The 24,800-nt window shown below is 43.2% G+C and overlaps 1 pseudogene; it reads right to left on the bottom strand.

The window, feature by feature from the left end:
• Positions 1-5,475: 5,475 nt before the first annotated feature.
• Positions 5,476-11,531, bottom strand: LOC149978848 (uncharacterized; annotated as a pseudogene).
• Between the last annotated feature and the right edge of the window lie 13,269 nt (positions 11,532-24,800).

Raw genomic sequence — 24,800 nt, 5'->3', positions numbered from 1 at the left:
TTCCGTCCACTAGATTATACGTCATACTAGCAGAATTGCCTTAAATTCCAAGACCGCAATCTGTTGACTGGAGTGGGTAACGCAGTCGAATAAAATGTACATTTTATTTTCAGACAAAAAAGTAAAAGTGTAGGAATAATGATATAAAGGCTACATGCTACAGTGTGGGACGTCTTCTATAATAATGTCATAACAGCTATGCCGCTACGGTGTGGGATGTTGTCTATAATAATTACATAAAGGCTATGCTGCTACTTTCTACGGTGTGGGAGGTCATCTATAATAATGACATAAAGGTTATGCTGCTACCGTGTGGGATGTCATCTATAATATGACATAAAGGCAATGCTGCTACGGTGTGGGATATTGTCTATAATAATGACATAAAGGATATGCTGCTAAGTGCTACGGTGTGGGATGTCATCTATAATAATGAGATAAAGGCTATGCTGCTACAGTGTGGGATGTCATCTATAATAATGACATAAAGGCTCTGCTGCTACAGTGTGGGATGTCATCTATAATATGACATAAAGGCTATGCTGCTACGTGCTACGTGTGGGATGTCATCTATAATATGACAAAGGCAATGCTGCTACGTACTACGGTGTGGGAAGTCATCTATAATAATGACATAAAGGCTATACTGCTACGGTGTGGGATGTCATCTATAATATGACAAAGGCAATGCTGCTACGTAATACGGTGTGGGAAGTCATCTATAATAATGACATAAAGGCTATGCTGCTACGGTGTGGGATATTGTCTATAATAATGACATAAAGGATATGCTGCTAAGTGCTACGTGTGGGATGTCATCTATAATGTACATGGTCATGGGTGCACCTCAGCCACGCTCAAGGTCCTAAACGATATCTTAACCGCCATCGATAAGAAACATTACTGTGCAGCCGTATTCATTGATCTGGACAAGGCTTTCGACTCTGTCAATCACCACATCCTCATCGGCAGACTCAACAGCCTTGGTTTCTCAAATGATTGCCTCGCCTGGTTCACCAACTACTTCTCTGATAGAGTTCAGTGTGTCAAATCGGAGGGTCTGTTGTCCGGACCTCTGGCAGTCTCTATGGGGGTGCCACAGGGTTCAATTCTTGGACCGACTCTCTTCTCTGTATACATCAATGAGGTCGCTCTTGCTGCTGGTGAGTCTCTGATCCACCTCTACGCAGACGACACCATTCTGTATACTTCCGGCCCTTCTTTGGACACTGTGTTAACAACCCTCCAGGCAAGCTTCAATGCCATACAACTCTCCTTCCGTGGCCTCCAATTGCTCTTAAATACAAGTAAAACTAAATGCATGCTCTTCAACCGATCGCTACCTGCACCTACCCGCCTGTCCAACATCACTACTCTGGACGGCTCTGACTTAGAATACGTGGACAACTACAAATACTTAGGTGTCTGGTTAGACTGTAAACTCTCCTTCCAGACCCATATCAAACATCTCCAATCCAAAGTTAAATCTAGAATTGGCTTCCTATTTCGCAACAAAGCATCCTTCACTCATGCTGCCAAACATACCCTTGTAAAACTGACCATCCTACCAATCCTCGACTTTGGCGATGTAATTTACAAAATAGCCTCCAATACCCTACTCAACAAATTGGATGCAGTCTATCACAGTGCAATCCGTTTTGTCACCAAAGCCCCATATACTACCCACCATTGCGACCTGTACGCTCTCGTTGGCTGGCCCTCGCTTCATACTCGTCGCCAAACCCACTGGCTCCATGTCATCTACAAGACCCTGCTAGGTAAAGTCCCCCCTTATCTCAGCTCGCTGGTCACCATAGCATCTCCCACCTGTAGCACACGCTCCAGCAGGTATATCTCTCTAGTCACCCCCAAAACCAATTCTTTCTTTGGCCGCCTCTCTTTCCAGTTCTCTGCTGCCAATGACTGGAACGAACTACAAAAATCTCTGAAACTGGAAACACTTATCTCCCTCACTAGCTTTAAGCACCAACTGTCAGAGCAGCTCACAGATTACTGCACCTGTACATAGCCCACCTATAATTTAGCCCTATCAACTACCTCTTTCCCAACTGTATTTAATTAATTAATTTATTTTGCTCCTTTGCACCCCATTATTTTTATTTCTACTTTGCACATTCTTCCATTGCAAAACGACCATTCCAGTGTTTTACTTGCTATATTGTATTTACCTTGCCACCAAGGCCTTTTTTGCCTTTACCTCCCTTCTCACCTCATTTGCTCACATTGTATATAGACTTGTTTATACTTTATTATTGACTGTATGTTTGTTTTACTCCATGTGTAACTCTGTGTTGTTGTATCTGTCGAACTGCTTTGCTTTATCTTGGCCAGGTCGCAATTGTAAATGAGAACTTGTTCTCAACTTGCCTACCTGGTTAAATAAAGGTAAAATAAAAATAAATAAAAAAATAATATGACATAAAGGCTATGCTGCTACGGTGTGGGATGTCATCTATAATATGACATAAAGGCAATGCTGCTACGTACTACGGTGTGGGAAGTCATCTATAATAATGACATAAAGGCAATGCTGCTACGGTGTGGGATGTCATCTATAATATGACATAAAGGCTATGCTGCTACGGTGTGGGATGTCATCTATAATATGACATAAAGGCTATGCTGCTACGGTGTGGGATGTCATCTATAATATGACATAAAGGCAATGCTGCTACGTACTACGGTGTGGGAAGTCATCTATAATAATGACATAAAGGCAATGCTGCTACGGTGTGGGATGTCAGCTATAATAATGACATAAAGGCTATGCTGCTACTTGCTACGGTGTGCTATGTCTTCTATAATAATGACATAAATGCCATGTTGCTACGGTGTGGGATGTCAGCTATAATAATGACATAAAGGCTATGCTGCTACTTGCTACGGTGTGGGATGTCAGCTATAATAATGACATAAAGGCTATGCTGCTACGGTGTGGGATGTCAGCTATAATAATGACATAAAGGCTATGCTGCTACTTGCTACGGTGTGCTATGTCTTCTATAATAATGACATAAATGCCATGTTGCTACGGTGTGGGATGTCAGCTATAATAATGACATAAAGGCTATGCTGCTACTTGCTACGGTGTGGGATGTCATCTATAATAATGACATAAAGGCTATGCTGCTACGGTGTGGGATGTCGTCTATAATAATGACATAAAGGCTATGCTACTACTTGCTACGGTGTGGGAGGTCATCTATAATAATGACATAAAGGCTATGCTGCTACGGTGTGGGATGTCATCTATACTAATGACATAAAGGCAATGCTGCTACGTACTACGGTGTGGGATGTCATCTATAATATGACAAAGGCAATGCTGCTACGTGCTACAGTGTGGGACATCATCTATAATAATGACATAAAGGCTATGCTGTTACGTGCTACGGTGTGGGATGTCGTCTATAATAATGACATAAAGGCTATGCTGCTACGGTGTGGGATGTCGTCTATAATAATGACATAAAGGCTATGCTGCTACTTGCTACGGTGTGGGAGGTCATCTATAATAATGACATAAAGGCTATGCTGCTACGGTGTGGGACGTCATCTATAATAATGACATAAAGGCTATGCTGCTACGGTGTGGGATGTCGTCTATAATAATGACATAAAGGCTATGCTGCTACAGGGAACAGGGAATAATTTATTCCAGCTTGTATTTATTTCATCACATTCCCAGTGGGTCAGAAGTTTACATACACTCAATTAATATTTGGTAGCATTACCTTTAAATTGTTTAACTTGGGTCAAACGTTTCAGGTAGCCTTCCACAAGCTTCCCACAATAAGTTGGGTGAATTTTGGCCCATTCCTTCCGACAGAGCTGGTGTAACTGAGTCAGGTTTGTAGGCCTCCTTGCTCGCACTCACCCACAAAAGTTCTGTAGGATTGAGGTCAGGGCTTTGTGATGGCCACTACAATACCTTGACCTTGTTGTCCTTAAGCCATTTTGCCTCATCTTATGGCAGTATGCTTGGGGTCATTGTCCATTTGGAAGACCCTTTTGCGACCAGGCTGTAACTTCCTGACTGATGTCTTGAGATGATGCTTCAATTTTTCCACATAATTTTCGTTCCTCATGATCCTATCTATTTTGTGAAGTACACCAGTCCCTCCTGCAGCAAAGCACCCTCACAACATGATGCTGCCACCCCTGTGCTTCACGGTTGGGATGGTATTCTTCGGCTTGCAAGCCTCCCCCTTTTTCCTTCAAACATAACAATGGCCAAACAGTTCTATTTTTGTTTTATCAGACCAGAGGACATTTCTACAAAAAGTACTATCTTTGTCCCCATGTGCAGTTGCAAACCGTAGTCTGGCTTTTTTATGACGGTTTTGGAGCAGTGGCTTCTTCCTTGCTGAGCGGCCTCAGAAGCCATGACATAATTTTCCATTTAAGAATGATGGCAGCCACTGTGTTCTTGGGGACCTTCAATGCTGCAGACATTTTTTGGTACCCTTCCACAGATCTGTGCCTCGACACAATCCCGTCTCTGAGCTCCACAGGCAATTTCTTCGACCTCATGGCTTGGAATTTGCTCTGACATGCATTGTTAACTGTGGGACCTTAAATAGACAGGTATAAACAATACGATTTCATGTGGCACAAAACAAAAACACATTCTCAGTCAAAAATATAAGTCAGAATACAGCCTTTCTATTCTCTCATGTGATTTCAGGTTCTCTGACTGGGAAAATGTCCTTCCACACAGAGAGTTTTATTGTGTCTTCTTATGCTCCTTCAGGCTCCTTGACCAGGTAAAACTCTTTCCACAATGGGAACATTAGAAAGGCTTTTCACCTGTGTGTGTCCTCTCATGAGCCTTAAGGTCCCCTACTCTTGAAAATCAGTTTTTACACTGGGAGCAGTGGTAAGGCTATTCTCCTGTGTTTGCCCACTCATGCTCCTTCAGGCTCCCTAACTGAATAAAACTCATTCCACAGTGGGAACAGTGATAAGTCTGGTCCCTCTCCTACCAAAGACAGAGTATTTAGTTAAATACTAAGAAGAGAACTGAATTAAACATCCATAAAATTAAACTTTCTTCCTGCGAGGCTAGATTCCTCAAAAACCTGAAGTCAGTTTTCAGAACATATCATAATTTTCATAACTTGGTGGCTGCCCTAATAATAAAAATGTAGAACATAAAATGTAACCTTGCTTTCATATTTATAGGCTGAGCAGAGCTCTATAATATGGAATGGGAAAGGAGGATACCAAGTCAATTGTACAGTTAAATGCATTCAACTGAAATGTGTCTCTGAATCAGAGAGGTGCGGGGAGCTGCCTTAATCGACATCCACAACTTCGGTGCCCAGCTTTTCTTCTGTGTGTATTCTCTCATGCCTTTCCAGGGTAGCTAACATGGTAAAACTCTTTCTACACTGGGAACATTGGAAAGGCTTTTCTCCTCTGTGTCCTCTCATGAACTTTTAGGTCCCCTACTCAGGAAAATCTATTTTTACACTGGGAGCAGTGATAAGGCTTTTCTCCTGTGTGTATTCTCTCGTGCTCTTTTAGGTGCCCTCTCTGAGTAAAACTGTTTCCACAATGGGAACATTGAAAAGGCTTTTGTCCTGTGTGTACTCCCTCATGTCTTTTCAGGTTAGCTAACACGGTAAAAAGCTTTCTACGCTGGGAACAATGGAAAGGTTTTTCTCCTGTGTGTGTCCACTCATGAGCTTTTAGGTCCCCTGATCGGGAAAATCTCTTTTCACATTGGAAGCAGTGGTAAGGCTTTTCTCCTGTGTGTATTCTCTCATGCATTTTTAGGTTATTTAACAAAGTAAAACTCTATTCACACTGGGAACAGTGGTGAGGATTTTGTCCTGTGTGTGTCCATTCATGCGCCTTCAGGCTTCCTAACTGAATAAAATTCTTTCCACACTGGGAACATTGGTAAGGCCTTTCTCCTGTGTGTATCCTCTCATGAGCTTTTAAGTCCCCTGATACGGAAAATCTCTTTGCACATTGGAAGCAGTGGTATGGCTTTCCCCCTGTGTGTGTCCTCTCATGCAGTTTTCGGTTCCTTAATCAGCAAAAACTATTTCCACAGTGGGAGCAGTGGTTTTGTCTCACTGGTTTGGGTGGCTCTGGGTCTGGTTCCCCTGAAGGACTCTTCCCGCTGTCAGAGTGAGAGTCTGGTCTCTCTCCTGCCAAAGACAGAGTATCTCGTTAAACAGAGACCTGAATGAAACCTCCACATGATAAAACTGTCTTCCTATGAGGTTTAATCTAGACTAGATCCCTCAATAAAAGAGCAGAACTGGTCATCACAGAGTGGCTGGAGTGCTTTGTAGGCTGGCTTAATCCATTTGAATTCAATACATTTTTTACAGCTTCCCTTTTGATAAAAAAAAGCTTTCCTTACATGTTTGCCTATGGAAGAAGTGGTAAGAAAGTGACTTTTTGTAACTGAATGTAAAAACATTCATGAGACACACAGTACCAGTCAAAAGTTTGGACACACCTACTCATTCATGGGTTTTTCTTTATTTTTACTATTTTCTACTTTGTAGAATAATAGTGAAGACATGCCAACTATGAAATAACACACATGGAATCATGTAGTAACCAAAAAAGTGGTAAACAAATCCAAATATATTTTAGATTCTTCAAAGTAGCCACCCTTTGCCTTGATGACAGCTTTGATGACAGCTTTACACACTCTTGGCAGTGTCTCAACCAGCTTCACCTGGAATGCTTTTCCAACAGTCTTGAAGGAGTACCCACATATGCTGAGCACTTGTTGGCTGCTTTTGCTTCACTCTGCGTCCAAATCATCCCAAACCATCTCAATTGGGTTGAGGTCGGGTGATTGTGGAGGCCAGGTCATCTGATGCAGCACTCCATCACTCTCCTTTTTGGTCAAATAGCCCTAACACAGCCTGAAGGTGTGTTGGGTCATTGTCCTGTTGAAAAACAAATGAAAGTCCCACTAAGCACAAACCAGATGGGATGGCGTATCGCTTCAAAATGCTGTGGTAGCTAGACAGGTGTGTGCCTTTCCAAATCATGTCCAATCAATTGAATTTACCACAGGTGGACTCCAATCAAGTTGTAGAAACATCTCAACAATGATCAATGGAAACAGTATGCACCTGAGGTCAATTTCAAGTCTCATAGCAAAGGGGCTGAATACTTATGTAAATAAGGTATTTCTGTTTTTTATTTTTAATAAATGTGACATTTTGTATCTTTGTCATTACAGGGTATTGTGTGTAGATTGATGAGGATTTGTATTTATTTAATCTATTGTAGAATAAGGCTGTAACGTAAGGCTGTAAGACTTAAGAGACAAAAAAGGGGGTTAAAGACATTTTAAAAAATATAGATATATATATATATTTTTATCTCTCTTAGATTCAGGACAGACAATTCAGAACAAACTCCCTTTAGATGTTTTGGGGGAAACAATGTTACTGTGGTTACTGTTGTTCCATGTTGTGAATGTTATGCAATGCATTAGTATATGGGTTATAGCAGTATGGCCAAATATTTTTTGTTGATACGTCCATGGGTCTTACAGTTCAAAATCCAATAGCAAAATTATCCTTGGTATAACCTTCTTAAAACAGTACAATACAGGGGAAGCCCTTCATGTTGTTTAAACCTTCTTAAAACAATTCCATATAGCTTAGAAGAACCTCCCCCTCAGACAGGGCTTAGACTGTACTGGGTTAAAACTATCTGAGACTTACATTACTCTGAGACTAGTTATCCTGGGATCTTACATTACTCTGAGACTAGTTTCAATACATTTGCAAAAAATCTAAACCTGTTTTTGCGTTGGCATTATGGGGTATTGTGATGTCATTATGGGGCATTGTGATACATTTTAGAATAAAAGGATGCACTGATATTAAATTTTTTGGCCAATACTGATATCCAATATTTTCCTTGTCCAAAAAAACAATACCGATATATAAACATTTAGAGGACTTTTAAGCATTCTAGTACAGCATTCTAACACGGACGCAGTTTGAGTTTGAGTTTATTTTTTATTTTTACAGGGACAGTGCACATTAATCAACGTTTCAGTAAAAGTGCCGGTTTTAGCCAGCCGGCTAATTTTCAACCGCAGTCCCTGGGCAGGTTATTAAAAACAATTACAATATAGACAATAGCAGCATAGAACAAGCAAGACATAGCAACATAGGACAAGCAAGACATAGCATACAGACAGAGCAACATAGGACAAGCAAGACGTAGCATACAGACAGAGCAACATAAAACAAAAAGCAGCAAGACAAAATTCATAAAAGCAACAAAGTGTTTCCACACCTCACAAGCTACAGACAACAGACAACATGGAAAGCGGCAACACACAGCTAGGGACCATGTTCACAAATCTGATTGACCTTTAGCCATGTCTTCAAGCATTTTGTGAAAGTGTGATATGTGGTGCAGTTATGTGTGTCTGATGGCAGTGTATTCCAGACATGGGAAGCTCTCACAGAGAATGCAGATTTACTAAAGGTGCTTTTCCTTAGGGGAACTATACAGTCACCTCTCATGGCAGACCGTGTGGATCTGCTGCCATATGTCTGGGTTTTCTGTTTAACAAAAATATTGAGTGGAGGGGGAGCCAGGCCATTAAGGATCTTGAATACAAGACATGCGTCAGTGTATTGCACAAGATTTTCCCAACTCAAGAGCTCATGCTTTCTAAGGATGTGACAATGATGATGGCTATTGGGCTTCCTATCAAGCACTTTGAGAGCCTGTTTGTAGACAGACTGAATAGCTCTTAATGTTGTACAGCAAGCTTTGGCCCAACTAGTCAAGCAGTATGTTAAGTGGGGGAGTATCATAGATTTGAAGTACAGTTTTGCTACCTCTGTAGTACCTCTGTAAATCGGAAATTAGCTAGGTTGAATTTGGTTATTTGAATTACCTTTTTCACATGCTTTTTAAAAGAGAGGTTGGAATCAAGTATGATGCCAAGGTACTTAAAATCGGATACCACCTGGAGCTTCTCCCCTGACACATAGACATCTCGCTCAGTAGCATCTGTTGCCCTCTTTGTGAAGAACATGCAAACAGTTTTTTTCACATTGAGATGCAAACACGAGTCACTGAGCCACTTTGTAACCTGGACCATTACAGTAGTGAGTTCTTGTGCAGCTTGTTGTTTGCTCTTTGCATGCACATATATCACTGTATCATCTGCATACATTTGAACTTCAGACCCAGTACAGACAGAAGGCAGATCATTAATGTACAGGCTGAACAGGAGGGGCCCCAGTATTGACCCTTGGGGCACGCCCACATCATAGCTACGAGTGGGCGACAGCTCATTGCTCACTCTGACACACTGAGTTCTGCCTTCAAGGTATGATTTCATCCATCTCAAGGCATCAGGGGAAAAGTTGAACTTGGACAATTTTGTGATGAGAATCTCATGGTTAACAGTATCAAAAGCCTTCCTTAGGTCCAGAAACACAGCCCCAACAGCACCCCCTTTGTCCATCTTGGACTTCACATTTTCCAGAAGAAAGCAGTTGGCCGTTTCTGTGGAGTGTTTCGCTCTGAAGCCAAACTGCATGGAGTGTAATGTGAAGGGGCTGTTGTTGAGGTGGGCAATCAGTTGTTCTGCTACACACTTTTCAACAACCTTTGACACCACAGGTAGTATACTAATGGGCCTGTAGTTACTCACGTCAGCAGGGTCGCCTGATTTAAAGATGGCCGTTATTATGGCCGACTTCCATACCCTTGGAAACACACCGAGACCAATAGATGTGTTGGTGACCTTAGTAATGGGGCCAATGAGTGACTCTTTGTAGTTTTTAAGAAAGGTAGAGTCCATCCCAAACACATCTTTGGCTTTAGAGTTATTTAGTGAGCTAATCACCTTGTTCACCTTTGACTCAGAAACCTCCCTTATGATGAAGACAGGTTGAGTGTCATTCACTAGCACTGAGCCCAAGAAACAAGTGGAGGGGTTCTGTGTCAGTACCCTGACAGAGTCAATAAAGTAGGAATTGAAGGCTATTGCTATTTCGACTGCATCCTGTGTTAGATTGTTATTCACCATGATTTCTAGTCTTTTTGCAGTGTTACTATGGTCTTTCCCTGTTATTTTTTTTTAGATTCTCCCATATCAATTTAGAATTTCCCTTTGCTTCACCAATTATGTTAATAAAAAAGTTTGCCTTGGCCTGTCTGATTTCTTTCATCACCTTATTTCTCAACATGGTAAACCTACGTCTGTCATGCTCTAATTTAGATTTTAGGGCTATTTTTAGAGCATAATCTCGTTCTTTTATCAATTTCCAGATTTCCCCATTTAGCCAAGGAAGAGTGCTCTTTTTGCCAGGTTTGGATTTGATTTTCTTTAGGAAGCCATTTATTGTAGTCTGGATTGTGGATAGAAAAACCTGACTATCAGCTTCCACATCTGTATAGGACAAGAGATCATTCCAGTTAATTCCCTTAATTGCTTTTTCAAAATAGTTTAATTCACTCTTAGGTATTCTGAGTTGATCCGGCTTTCTAACAGTAGAGAGGTTAAACCTGCTCTTAGACAGCTTTCTGGCTATAAGTGTCAGATTATGATCAGACAGCCCAGTAACCATATTGAATGATTTAGTCACTCTCTCTGGTTTATTACTGAACACCAAATCAATCTGTGTTTTAGAGCAACAAGTCACCCTGATTGGCCCTTTAACTAGCTGTGTAAGGTCAAAGGTATTAGTGATCCGTTTGAGGGTTTTCCTACAACACTTGTCTTCATAATTAATGTTAAAATCTCCCATTAAGATGACCTCTTTCCCAAAATCACATTCCCTAAGCATGGTATTAAACTGATCAAAAAACACACTTTTGGTGGAAGGTGGCCTATACATTCCAATGAGGGTAAAAGACATTTGGGGAGACAGTGTAACGTTCAGGCCGATACATTCTAGTTCATTATCACATGACCACTCAATTTGTTTACATCGGATATGTTCTTTAATGTAAATCATCACACCCCCTCCTCTTCCTTCAATCCTGTCTCTCCTGAAAACATTGTAGCCAGGCACAATCAAAGCAGCACATGGAGAGTGTTTATGGAGCCATGTCTCTGAGAGGCAGAGAAAGTCAAGGTTGGAGTCTGTGAGTAGATGTTGAATTTGATCACTTTTTGGAATGACACTACGAATGTTCAAGTGCCCCCCTAGTAGTCCCTTGGGCTTAGCTCGTGGGTCCCAGATGACTCGAGAGTGATTGACACATTGAAAAAAGTTAAATTTTCTGTGTTTTCTGACGGCTGGGTTTAGGCCGTTTTGATTAGGGGCAGTTCGGTAGCGCAATTAACAATCCCTCCCGCCTGCACTGGATGCGGGGAACTAATTAAAATAGCTTGCGTGCCAGAAACAGAGTCAGGGATCGCATATAGCGACTCTGGTATGTTTGAAGAGTCAAAATCTATCCTGGAGCCAGGTGAGTCGAGAGAAACCATAGGACCATAGCACTCACCCACCTCCACAGCGGCGACGACCAGTGGACGAGGCCATCCACCGCTCTCCACTCCGGTGCGTATCACTGGCTCGGTGATATTGGGCCCAGGATTGAGTTGTACATCCCCGGAGAGCAGGAGGGTAGTGAACAGGTAGTTTAACAGTTTCCGATAAATGTTGGACTTGTGTTTGTTACGCCTAAGCGGTTCAGTAGAATAAGGAGCGAGGTAGACTTGGCCATTATTCAGAACATTATGGTATGCTGTGTACTGTCCGCTCCGTGGAACGGTGAACCAATGTGTTTGGTGTTGATATTCTCCGGTAGTAGACTGATTGTGTCATCCCAGCAAGGACGCACTGAGATTATCAGTAGAGCAGCTACATAACTGACAATCATGGCAGAGTACTGGAGATAAAACACATAATTGCGCTTTAACTCTTTGCATGAGTTACTTAGCTGGGATCGGCGTACACCTGATGGTTTACAGCATTCGAATGAGAAGCGGCACCTGCCGCACCACCCTGTCTTCCGTCCGCCATTTTCATTCTCAGTGGTCTGAGCCACTGCATCTCAGTGCAAGAGGCGTCACAACAGTCCCTAGTTCGAATCCAGGCTGTATCACATTCGGCCGGGATTGGGAGTCTCACAGTAGTTGTCTGTTATTGGTGAAAAGTGGACAACAAAGGAGAGGGATCCCACATGTGGATAGGAAGATACAAATTATCATTATTACTGGAAAATATTCATTTAAAATCCAGGAATTTTACAACTTTAGCTCTCTAGGTCATGCCAGTAGGTTACAGTAGGTTGTACCCAAGTGGTTTTATATCTCTAGGTCATGCCAGTAAGCTACAGTAGGTTGTAACTCTCTAGGTCATGCCAGTAGGTTACAGTAGGTTGTATCCAAGTGGAAACAATTATCAACCCAATGTGGAAAGTGTCGAATTTGAGGTTTACTTGAGGTTTACTTGATCCAACAGAAGTTTCGTAATGATTAAGTTGTTATGTGGACACGTGATATACCAACAACTTTGATAAAACACTATAGGAGTTGTCTCCAGATCGCTATGCATATTCATGCTAGTAGCTTAGCATCTCTCTCCATTGAATACAGGAGGTTGACGTCAACAACCCTCATAGAATATAAACAATAGATGACAATAATAAGATATATCCACCAATCCAAAGAAAGGATAGGTGGGAGATAGACAACCCGCAGTGCTGCTTTGTGGACAACGACGCCCCTTGTTGGAGTGGAGAGACATCTTGTCAGTATATCTTGTCAGTATAATGACCTTTTAACGGCATCAGACCGAGGCTCTGCGTCTGTCCTCGTGCTCCTAGACCTTAGTGCTGCTTTTGATACCATCGATCACCACATTCTTTTGGAGAGACCCAAATTGGTCAACACGGACAAGTTCTGGCCTGGTTTAGATCTTATCTGTCGGAAAGATATCAGTTTGTCTCTGTGAATGGTTTGTCCTCTGACAAATCAACTGTAAATTTCAGTGTTCCTCAAGGTTCCGTTTTAGGACCACTATTGTTTTCACTATATATTTTACCTCTTGGGGATGTCATTCGAAAACATAATGTTAACTTTCACTGCTATGCGGATGACACACAGCTGTACATTTCAATGAAACATGGTGAAGCCCCAAAACTGCCCTGGCTAGAAGCCTGTGTTTCAGACATAAGAAAGTGGATGGCTGCAAACTTTCTACTTTTAAACTCGGACAAAACAGAGATGCTTGTTCTAGGTCCTAAGAAACAAAGAGATCTTCTGTTGAATCTGACAATTAATCTTAATGGTTGTACAGTCGTCTCAAATAAAACTGTGAAGGACCTCGGCGTTACTCTGGACCCCGATCTCTCTTTTGACAAACATATGAAGACTGTTTCAAGGACAGCTTTTTTCCATCTACGTAACATTGCAAAAATCAGAAACTTTCTGTCCAAAAATTATGCAGAAAAATGTATCCATGCTTTTGTTACTTCTAGGATACACTACTGCAATGCTCTACTTTCCGGCTACCCGGATAAACCACTAAATAAACTTCAGTTAGTGCTAAATACGGCTACTAGAATCCTGACTAGAAACAAAAAAATTGATCATATTACTACAGTGCTAGCCTCCCTACACAGGCTTCCTGTGAAGGCAAGGGCTGATTTCAAGGTTTTACTGCTAACCTACAAAGCATTACATGGGCTTGCTCCTACCTATCTCTCTGATTTGGTCCTGCCGTACATACCTACACGTACGCTACGGTCACAAGAAGCAGGCCTCCTAATTGTCCCTAGAATTTCTAAGCAAACACCTGGAGGCAGGGCTTTCTCCTATAGAGCTCCATTTTCATGGAATGGTCTGCCTACCCATGTGAGAGACGCAGACTCGGTCTCAACCTTTAAGTCTTTACTGAAGACTCATCTCTTCAGTGGGTCATATGATTGAATGTAGTCTGGCCCAGGAGTGTGAAGGTGAACAGAAAGGCTCTGGAGCAACGAACCGCCCTTGCTGTCTCTGCCTGGCCCGTTCCTCTCTTTCCACTGGGATTCTCATCCTCTAACCCTATTACAGGGGCTGAGTCACTGGCTTACTGGTGCTCTTTCATGCCTTCCCTAGGAAGGGTGCGTCACTTGAGTGGGTTGAGTCACTGATGTGATCTTCCTGTCTGGGTTGGCGCCCCCCCTTGGGTTGGGCCGTGGCGGAGATCTTTGCGGGCTATACTTGGCCTTGTCTCAGGATGGTAAGTTGGTGGTTGAAGATATCCCTCTAGTGGTGTGGGGGCTGTGCTTTGGCAAAGTGGGTGGAGTTATATCCTTCCTGTTTGGCCCTGTCCGGGGGTATCATCGGATGGGGCCACAGTGTCTCCTGACCCCTCCTGTCTCAGCCTCCAGTATATATGGTGCAGTAGTTTGTGTGTCGGGGGGCTAGGGTTAGTTTGTTATATCTGGAGTACTTCTCCTGTCTTATCCGGTGTCCTGTGTGAATTTAAGTATGCTCTCTCTTTCTTTCTCTCTTTCGGAGGACCTGTGCCCTAGGACCATGCCTCAGGACTACCTGACATGATGACTCCTTGCTGTCCCCAGTCGACCTGGCCGTGCTGCTGCTCCAGTTTTAACTGTTCTGCCTGCGGCTATAGAAACCTGACCTGTTCACCGGACGTGCTACCTGTCCCAGACCTGCTGTTTTCAACTCCCTGGAGACAGCAGGAGTGGTAGACATACTCTTAATGATCGGCTATGAAAAGCCAACTGACATTTACACCTGAGGTGCTGACTTGCTGCACCCTCGACAACTACTGTGATTATTATTATTTGACCATGCTGGTCATTTATGAACATTTGAACATCTTGGCCATGTTCTGTTATAATCTCCACCCGGCACAGCCAGAAGAGGACTGGCCACCCCTCATAGCCTGGTTCCTCTCTAGGTTTCTTCCTAGGTTTTGGCATTTCTAGGAAGTTTTTCCTAGCCACCGTGCTTCTACACCTGCATTTCTTCCTGTTTGGGGGGTTTTCGGCTGTGTTTCTGTACAGCACTTTGAGATATCAGCTGATGTACGAAGGGCTATATAAATACATTTGATTTGATATCCATAATCTTTGGTGTAGCCAACCCAACTCTCACATGGCACTATTGGGGGGCACGGTGTGTAGTAAAACATTACTACATGAAAATCACAGTATGCCGTGCCCCCCAGTCTGCGGTCTTCTCAAATATATATGTTAAGTTATTTTTTGGAAACGGAACGGAGAAAACAACAGGTAGCAACAAATTGAATGCGGTACTTACTGGTACTTACTGGCAAAGAGACATCTTGTCAGTATATCCATAATCTTTGGTGTAGCCAACCCAACTCTCACATGGCACTATTGGGGGGCACGGTGTGTAGTAAATCATCACTACATTAAAATCACTACATGCCGTGCCCCCCAGTCTGCGGTCAGCAGATAGACCCTTCTCAAATATGTATGTTTAGTCACTTTTTGGAAATGGAACGGAGAAAACAAGGGGTAGCTTGTTGTCTACGTCTTCTGATTCTAGACATATCAGTTATCATCCTAGGGCCCTCCGTTGAAGAGGTATTGACGAGCCAACTACGAATATCCAAAGTTAAAAACACATTTAAGGCGGTACTTACTGGTGTCAATCAGATCTCCTATCTCCACCTCTTCGTCTTTCAATGTGACAGTAATCTCCCCTTCCTTCTTCACTCCAAAAACTGTATCCTCCTCTTTCTTCTCTTCCTGTAACATCCTCTTCCTCTTTCAGCGCATCTTCCTCTTCTTTCACTGTAAAGTCTTTCTCTTCATCTTTCACAGCCAGATGTGATTCAGTCTGGATTTGAACCAGGGACTGTAGTGACGCCTCTTGCACTGAGATGCAGTGCCTTAGACCGTTGCACCACTCGGGAGCCCGTAAAGCAAAGGTAACTGAACTAAATGACTAGCACTCACTTCCGTCATCATGAAGTGCTTTGAGAGACTAGTCAAGGATCATATCACCTCCACCTTACCTGTCACCCTAGACCCATTTCAACTTGATCTGGACAAGAGGAATACCTATGTAAGAATGCTGTTCATTGACTATAGCTCAGCATTCAACACCATAGTCCCCTCCAAGCTCTTCATTAAACTGGAGGCCCTGGGTCTGAACCCAACCCTGTGTAACTTCGTCCTGGACTTCCTGACGGGCCACCCCCAGGTGGTGAAGGTAGGAACAAAACACCTCCACTTCGCTGATACCCACAAGGAAGGGTGTGCAGCCCCCTCCTGCACTTCCTGTTCACCCATGGCTGCGTGGCCACGCAAGTCTGAATCATCAAGTTTGCAGACGACACAACAGTATTACCAATATTATGCAAATTATTTACTGAAAAATCATACAATGTGATTTTCTGGATTTTTGTTTTAGATTCCATCTCTCACAGTTGAAGTGTACCTATGATAAAAAATTACAGACCTCTACATGCTTTGTAAGTAGGAAAACCTGCAAAATCGGCAGTGTATCAAATACTTGTTCTCCCCAATGTACATAGACTTGGAATCACTGGCCATTTTAAAAATGAAACACTAGTCACTTTAATAATGTTTACATATTTTACATTACTCATCTCATATGTATATACTGTATTCTATCCTATTCTACTGTATCTTAGTCTATGCCACTCTGACATTACTCCCCTAAATTTGTATATATTTTTAATTCCATTCCTTTAGATGTGTGTATTGTTGTAAAGTTGTTCGATATTACTGCACTGTTGTCCTTGAGTGTCCCAGCCAGAGCCCGGACTTGAACCCGATCAAACATCTCTGGAGATACAAGAAACTAGCTGTGCAGTGACGCTCCCCATCCAACCTAACAGAGCTTGAGAGGATCTCCAGAGAAGAATGGGAGAAACTCCCCAAATACAGGTGTGCCAAGCTTCTAGCGACATACCCAAGAAGACTTGAGGCTGTAATCGCTGCCAAAGGTGTTTCAACAAAGTACTGAGTAAAGGATCTGAACACTTAAGTAAATGTACGATTGGGCCGTTGTCATCACACTTCCATGATTAGTAAGAACTAGGGTAGACTTATAGGAATATTGTTTTTTCATGATTCACACATACTTTCCTAACACTAAAATGTACCTAAATAATCTACAAAATCAGAGTATTTTTTAAATCTACCACTTGGAGACAGATGATGACTTCCTTTAATCAATAGATTAGATTCTAGAACTAGATTCTGTTCTCTCCATGTATAGAGTATGAACAGCAGAATACCTGCTGTTAACTTTTAAATGATTGGAATGAATTATCCAAAGAGAGTATAAAGATTTTCACTCTTCTCATTCTGTATAGAGTATGTTGACAACATTCTAATTAAAAGGTATTCAACCGTATTTAAATGGCTTAGGATGAAATGTACTCTAAACCATACTGAATGAAAACTCCATGACAAAATCTGTTGGCCAACGATTGTGAGGGTTTTCAGCAAGGTAGCAACACATGCAGAGTGTGCGTAGGCAAGGCATCGAGATCGGCCCCGGTCTCCTGGTAAAACACCAGACACCTCCTCCTACTAAAACACAGACACCTCCTCCTACTAAAACACAGACACCTCCTCCTACTAAAACACAGACACCTCCTCCTACTAAAACACAGACACCTCCACCTACTAAAACACAGACACCTCCACCTACTAAAACACAGACACCTCTTCCTACTAAAACACAGACACCTCCTCCTACTAAAACACAGACACCTCCACCTACTAAAACACAGACACCTCCTCCTGCAGCATTTATGTTCATTTTGAGAAATTGGCACTGCAGTCTCAGGGTAAAAAACTACTTTGCCAAGAAAAACACAACATCTGTCTATGAATTTGAGAGGTTACATTGCTCCAGATACTCAACTAGTCTAAAGAAGACCCGTTTTATTGCTTCTTTATTCAGAATAACAGTTTTCAGATGTGCTAACATAATTGCAAAAGGGTTTTCTAATGATCAACTAGCCTTTTAAAATGATAAACTTGGATTAGCTAACACAACGTGCCATTGGAACACAGGAGTGATGGTTGCTGATAATGGGCCTCTGTACACCTATGTAGTTATTCCATTTAAAAAAGCAGAAGTTTCCAGCTACAATAGTCATTTACAACATTAACAATGTCTACACTGTATCTCTGATCAATTTGATGTTTTTTTTTAATGGACAAAAAATTGCTTTCTTTAAAAAACAAGGTCATTTCTAGGTGACCCCAACCTGTTGAACGGTAGTGTACATCTACATCCTCCCATGTCGCTGAACCATTGATCAATAATTCCCTTTTACAGGAAAACACTATTTCCATTGATCAATAATTCCCTATTACAGGAAAAAACACTATTTCCATTGATTGTTAGTACTGTATTGACCTCTCGTCCTCTGTCTCTGTCATACTCTGCCTTGTGTATTTATCTTCAAAATATTCTTATAGTCCCAACTTAGAATCAAATAGACTTCCCAAAAATAATATGGCATTTACTTTATTTCACCTTTATTTCATCAGATATGTCAACTGAGAACCAATTCGCATTTACAATGACAATCTGAATTAAGAAATACTAATATCAATCTATTTAATAATTAACATGTTTGAAATTATATAGTGAACAACATTTAGGAGTTTACATTTGCATTCAATCAATCTTAAGTTCATAATCAAAACATAATATTTTTTAAACTATTGTAATCTGATTTTCGACATGATCATGTCTTGAGCTGAACAAAAACATTGGGAAGGTTTTTCTCCTGAGTGTATTCTCTCATGCTCCTTCAGGCTCGCATACCACCTAAAATTCCTTCCACAGTGGGAACAGTGATAAGGCTTCTCTCCAGTGTGTCCCTTCTCATGTGTTTTCAGGCTCCCTAACTGAGTAAAACTCTCTACACAGTGGGAACAGTGGTAAGGCTTCTCTCCAGAGTGTATTCTCATATGTATTTTCAGGTTCCTAACCCAGTAAATATCTTTCCACACTGAGAGCAGTGGTAGGTCTTCCTATCTTTTGTGTGTATTTCTTCATGTTGTTTCAGGTACCGTAACTGGGTAAACCTCTTTCCACACTGGGAACATTGGAAACACTTTTTTCTTGTTTGTGTCCTCTCATGCTCTTTTAGGTTCCCTAACTTGGTAAAACTCTTTCCACAGTGGGAGCAATCATAAGGGTTTTCTCCTGTATGCATTCTCTCATGTACTTTCAGGTTCCTTAACCCCTTAAAACTCTTTCCACACTGGGAACAGAGGTGTTGTCTTGCTGGTTTGGGCGTCTCTGGATCTGGTTCCCCTGAAGGACTCTCCCCACTGTCAGAGTGAGAGTCTGGTCCCTCTCCTACCAAATACAGACAGAGTATCTAGTTAAATACTAAACAGAAAACTGAATTAAACCTCCATAAAATAAAACTGTCTTCCTGTGAGGCTAGATTCCTCAAAAACCTGATGACAGTTTTCAGAACATTCCATAATTTAATAAAAACCATAATAATAATAATGTAGAACATAAAATCTAATCTTTCTCTCATGTTTATAGCAGAGCTCTATGATAGGGAAAGGGGGTAATATTAGATAATGTCATGTAAAGGCTGAAGAGCGCTCTATAATAATAGAAAATGTCATGTTTATAGGCTGAGCAGAGCTCTATAATAATAGCTAATGTCATGTTTATAGGTTGAGCAGAGCTCTATAATAATAGATAATGTCATGTTTATAGGCTAAACAGAGCTCTATAATAATAGATAATGTCATGTTTATAGGCTAAACAGAGCTCTATAATAATAGATAATGTCATGTTTATAGGCTGAGCAGAGCTCTATAATATATTATGTTTATAGGCTGAGGCCTGAAGTGTTCAGGGACCAGTCGAAGTAGAATCAAATCAAATCAAATTTATTTATATAGCCCTTCGTACATCAGCTGATATCTCAAAGTGCTGTACAGAAACCCAGCCTAAAACCCCAAACAGCAAGCAATGCAGGTGTAGAAGCACGGTGGCTAGGAAAAACTTCCTAGAAAGGCCAAAACCTAGGAAGAAACCTAGAGAGGAACCAGGCTATGTGGGGTGGCCAGTCCTCTTCTGGCTGTGCCGGGTGGAGATTATAACAGAACATGGCCAAGATGTTCAAATGTTCATAAATTACTAGCATGGTCGAATAATAATAAGGCAGAACAGTTGAAACTGGAGCAGCAGCACGGTCAGGTGGACTGGGGACAGCAAGGAGTCATCATGTCAGGTATTCCTGGGGCATGGTCCTAGGGCTCAGGTCCTCCGAGAGAGAGAAAGAAAGAGAGAATTAGAGAGAGCATATGTGGGATGGCCAGTCCTCTTCTGGCTGTGCCGGGTGGAGATTATAACAGAACATGGCCAAGATGTTCAAATGTTCATAAATGACCAGCATGGTCGAATAATAATAAGGCAGAACAGTTGAAACTGGAGCAGCAGCACGGCCAGGTGGACTGGGGACAGCAAGGAGTCATCATGTCAGGTAGTCCTGGGGCATGGTCCTGGGGCTCAGGTCCTCTGAGAGAGAGAAAGAAAGAGAGAAGGAGAGAATTAGAGAACGCACACTTAGATTCACACAGGACACCGAATAGGACAGGAGAAGTACTCCAGATATAACAAACTGACCCTAGCCCCCCGACACATAAACTACTGCAGCATAAATACTGGAGGCTGAGACAGGAGGGGTCAGGAGACACTGTGGCCCCATCCGAGGACACCCCCGGACAGGGCCAAACAGGAAGGATATAACAGCTTATAGAGGATATAGAACAGAGCTCTATAATGTACACTGCTCAAAAAAATAAAGGGAACACTTAAACAACACAATTTAACTCCAAGTCAATCACACTTCTGTGAAATCCAACTGTCCACTTAGGAAGCAACACTGATTGACAATACATTTCACATGCTGTTGTGCAAATGGAATAGACAACAGGTGGAAATTATAGGCAATTAGCAAGACACCCCCAATAAAGGAGTGGTTCTGCAGGTGGTGACCACAGACCCCTTCTCAGTTCCTATGCTTCCTGGCTGATGTTTTGGTCACTTTTGAATGCTGGCGGTGCTTTCACTCTAGTGGTAGCATGAGACGGAGTCTACAACCCACACAAGTGGCACAGGTAGTGCAGCTTATCCAGCATGGCACATCAATGCGAGCTGTGGCAAGAAGGTTTGCTGTGTCTGTTAGCGTAGTGTCCAGAGCATGGAGGCGCTACCAGGAGACAGGCCAGTGCATCAGGAGACATGGAGGAGGCCGTAGGAGGGCAAAAACCCAGCAGCAGGACCGCTACCTCCGTCTTTGTGCAAGGAGGAGCAGGAGGAGCACTGCCAGAGCCCTGCAAAATGACCTCCAGCAGGCCACAAACGTGCATGTGTCTGCTCAAACGGTCAGAAACAGACTCCATGAGGGTGGTATGAGGGACCGACGTCCATGGGTGGGGGTTGTGCTTACAGCCCAACACCGTGCAGGACGTTTGGCATTTGCCAGAGAACACCAAAATTGGCAAATTCGCCACTGGCGTCCTGTGCTCTTTACAGATGAAAGCAGGTTCACACTGAGCACATGTGACAGACATGACAGAGTCTGGAGATGCCGTGGAGAACGTTCTGCTGCCTGCAACATCCTCCAGCATGACCGGTTTGGCAGTGGGTCAGTCATGTTGTGGGGTGGCATTTCTTTGGGGGGCCGCACAGCCCTCCATGTGCTCGCCAGAGGTAGCCTGACTGCCATTAGGTACCGAGATGAGATCCTCAGACCCCTTGTGAGACCATATGCTGGTGCGGTTGGCCCTGGGTTCCTCCTAATGCAAGACAATGCTAGACCTCATGTGGCTGGAGTGTGTCTGCAGATCCTGCAAGAGGAAGGCATTGATGCTATGGACTGGCCCGCCCGTTCCCCAGACCTGAATCCAATTGAGCACATCTGGGACATCATGTCTCGCTCCATCCACCAATGCCACGTTGCACCACAGACTGTCCAGGAGTTGGCGGATGCTTTAGTCCAGGTCTGGGAGGAGATCCCTCAGGAGACCAACCGCCACCTCATCAGGAGCATGCCCAGGCGTTGTAGGGAGGTCATACAGGCACATGGAGTCCACACACACTACTGAGCCTTATTTTGACTTGTTTTAAGGACATTACACCAAAGTTGGATCAGCCTGAAGTGTGGTTTTCCACTTTAATTTGGAGTGTGACTCCAAATCCAGACCTCCATGTGTTGATACATTTAATTTCCATTGATAATTTTTGTGTGATTTTGTTGTCAGCACATTCAACTATGTAAAGAAAAAAGTATTTAATAAGAATATTTCATTCATTCAGATCTAGGATGTGTTATTTTAGAGTTCCCTTTATTTTTTGAGCAGTGTATAATGTTTATAGACTGATCAGAGCTCTATAATATATAATGTTTATAGGCTGAACAGAGCTCTATAAAATATATAATGTTTATAAGCCGAGGCCTGAAGTGTCCCAGGACCAGTGGAAGTAGAACAGAGCTTTATAATATATAATGTTTATTGGCTGATCAGAGCTCTATTATATATAATGTTTATAGGCTGAACAGAGCTCTATAATATTTAATGTTAATAGGCTGAGGCCTGAAGTGTCCCAGGACCAGTGGAAGTAGAACAGAGCTTTATAATATATAATGTTTATTGGCTGATCAGAGCTCTATTATATATAATGTTTATAGGCTGAACAGAGCTCTATAATATATAATGTTTATAGGCTGAGGCCTGAAGTGTTACAGGACCAGTTGAAGTTGAACAGAGCTCTATAATATATAATGTTTATAGGCTTGTCACGTTCTGACCTTAGTTCAGTGTTTATTAAAACCGTTTTAATATGAACACTTACCCCGCTGCACCTTGGTCCTCCTCTCTATCTCCAGACGACATCCGTTACAGAAACACCCACCAAAAAAGGACCAAGCAGCATGGTATCGGGCAGCAGCGAACTCAGGACTCCTAGACAAGGGAGGACGTTTTGGATGGCAAGGGTTGCTACACATGGAAGGAAATCCTAGCTTCGAGGAAACACGGCTGGCAAGGAAGCCCGAGAGGCAGCCCCAAAAATGTATTGGGGGTGGCACACGGGGAGTGTGGAAAAGTCAGGTAGGAGACCTGCGCCAACTCCCCGTGCTTACCGTGGAGCGAGAGGGCGTCGTACTGGTCAGGCACCGTGTTATGCGGTGGAGGGCACGGTGTCCCCAGTACGCGTGCTTAGCTCAGGGCGCTACATCCCGGCTCCCCGTATCGGCCGGGCTAGAGTGGGCATCGAGCCAGGTGCCATGAAGCATCTGGTCACCAGTGCGTCTCCTCGGGCCGGCGTACATGGCACCAGCCTTACGCATGGTGTCCCCGGTTCGCCAGCACAGCCCAGTGCGGGCTATTCCACCTCGCCGCACTGGCCTGGCTACGGGGAGCATTCAACCAGGTAAGGTTGAGCAGGCTCGGTGCTCAAGAGCTCCAGTGCGCCTTCACGGTCCGGTCTATCCGGTGGAAGCCCACCGCACCAGGCTGTCTCTCCGTCTTCTCCCTACAGGTGCTCCCGCCTGTCCAGCGCTGCCAGAGACTCCCGTCTGTCCTGAGCCGCCAGAGTCTCCCGTCTGTCCTGAGCTCCCGTCTGTCCGGAGCCGCCAGAGCCGTCAGTCAGCCAGGAGCCGCCAGAGCCGTCAGCCAGCCAGGGGCCGCCAGGGCCGTCAGTCAGCCAGGCGATGCCAGAATCGCTCTTCACTCCGGAGCTGCCGGAGTCTCCCGCCTTTCCGGCGCTGCCGGAATCTCCCGTCCATTCGGGATCCGTGACGTGGGTCCCCAGTCCAAGGTCGGCGGCAAGGGTCGCCGCTCTAAAGAGGTCACGGAGGCGGGCTAAGAGGCGCAAAAAAACTATGGTGAAGTGGGGTCCACCTCCCGGGCCAGAGCCACCACCGCGGACAGACGCCCACCCAGACCCTCCCCTTTAGGTTCAGGTTTTGCGGCCGGAGTCCGCACATTTGGGGGGGGGGGTACTGTCACGTTCTGACCTTAGTGCCTTTGATTTGTCTGTGTGTAAGTATGGTCAGGGCGTGAGTTGGGGTGGGCAGTCTATGTTTGTTTTTCTATGTTGATTTTTGAGTTCGGCCTAGTATGGTTCTCAATCAGAGGCAGCTGTCAATTGTTTTCCCTGATTGAGAATCATACTAAGGTAGCCTGGGTTTCACTTTTGGTTGTTGGGTGTTTTTTTCCGTGTGTTTGGGCCACACGCTACTGTTTCGGTTTTGTATATTTCACGTTTATTATTTTGTTCCAGTGTTCAGATGTGTTTTTTTAATAAATCAATATGGACACTTACCACGCTGCGTTTTGGTCCGATCCTTACTCCTCCTCAGACGAAGAGGACGATATCCGTTACAAGGCTGAACAGAGCTCTATAATATATAATGTTTATAGGCTGATGCCTGAAGTGTTCCAGGACCAGTGGAAGTTGAACAGAGCTCTATAATATATGTTTATAGGCTGTTCAGAGCTCTATTATATATAATGTTTATAGGCTGATCAGAGCTCTATAATATATAATGTTTATAGGCTGAGCAGAGCTCTATAATATATAATGTTTATAGGCTGATCAGAGCTCTATTATATATAATGTTTATAGGCTGATCAGAGCTCTATTATATATAATGTTTATAGGCTGAGGCCTGAAGTGTTCCAGGACCAGTGGAAGTTGAACAGAGCTCTATAATATATAATGTTTATTTATAGACTGAGGTCTGAAGTGTTTCAGGACCAGTTGAAGCCCAAAGATCCAGCACCATATTTGA

The sequence above is a fragment of the Oncorhynchus mykiss genome, chromosome 13 (genome assembly GCF_057628025.1).
Source record: "Oncorhynchus mykiss isolate SJ-2025 chromosome 13, ASM5762802v1, whole genome shotgun sequence".
Taxonomy (NCBI): Eukaryota; Metazoa; Chordata; class Actinopteri; order Salmoniformes; family Salmonidae; genus Oncorhynchus; species Oncorhynchus mykiss.
The sequence above is the reverse complement of the archived record's forward strand: the minus strand, read 5'-3'. Positions and strand labels throughout refer to the sequence as shown.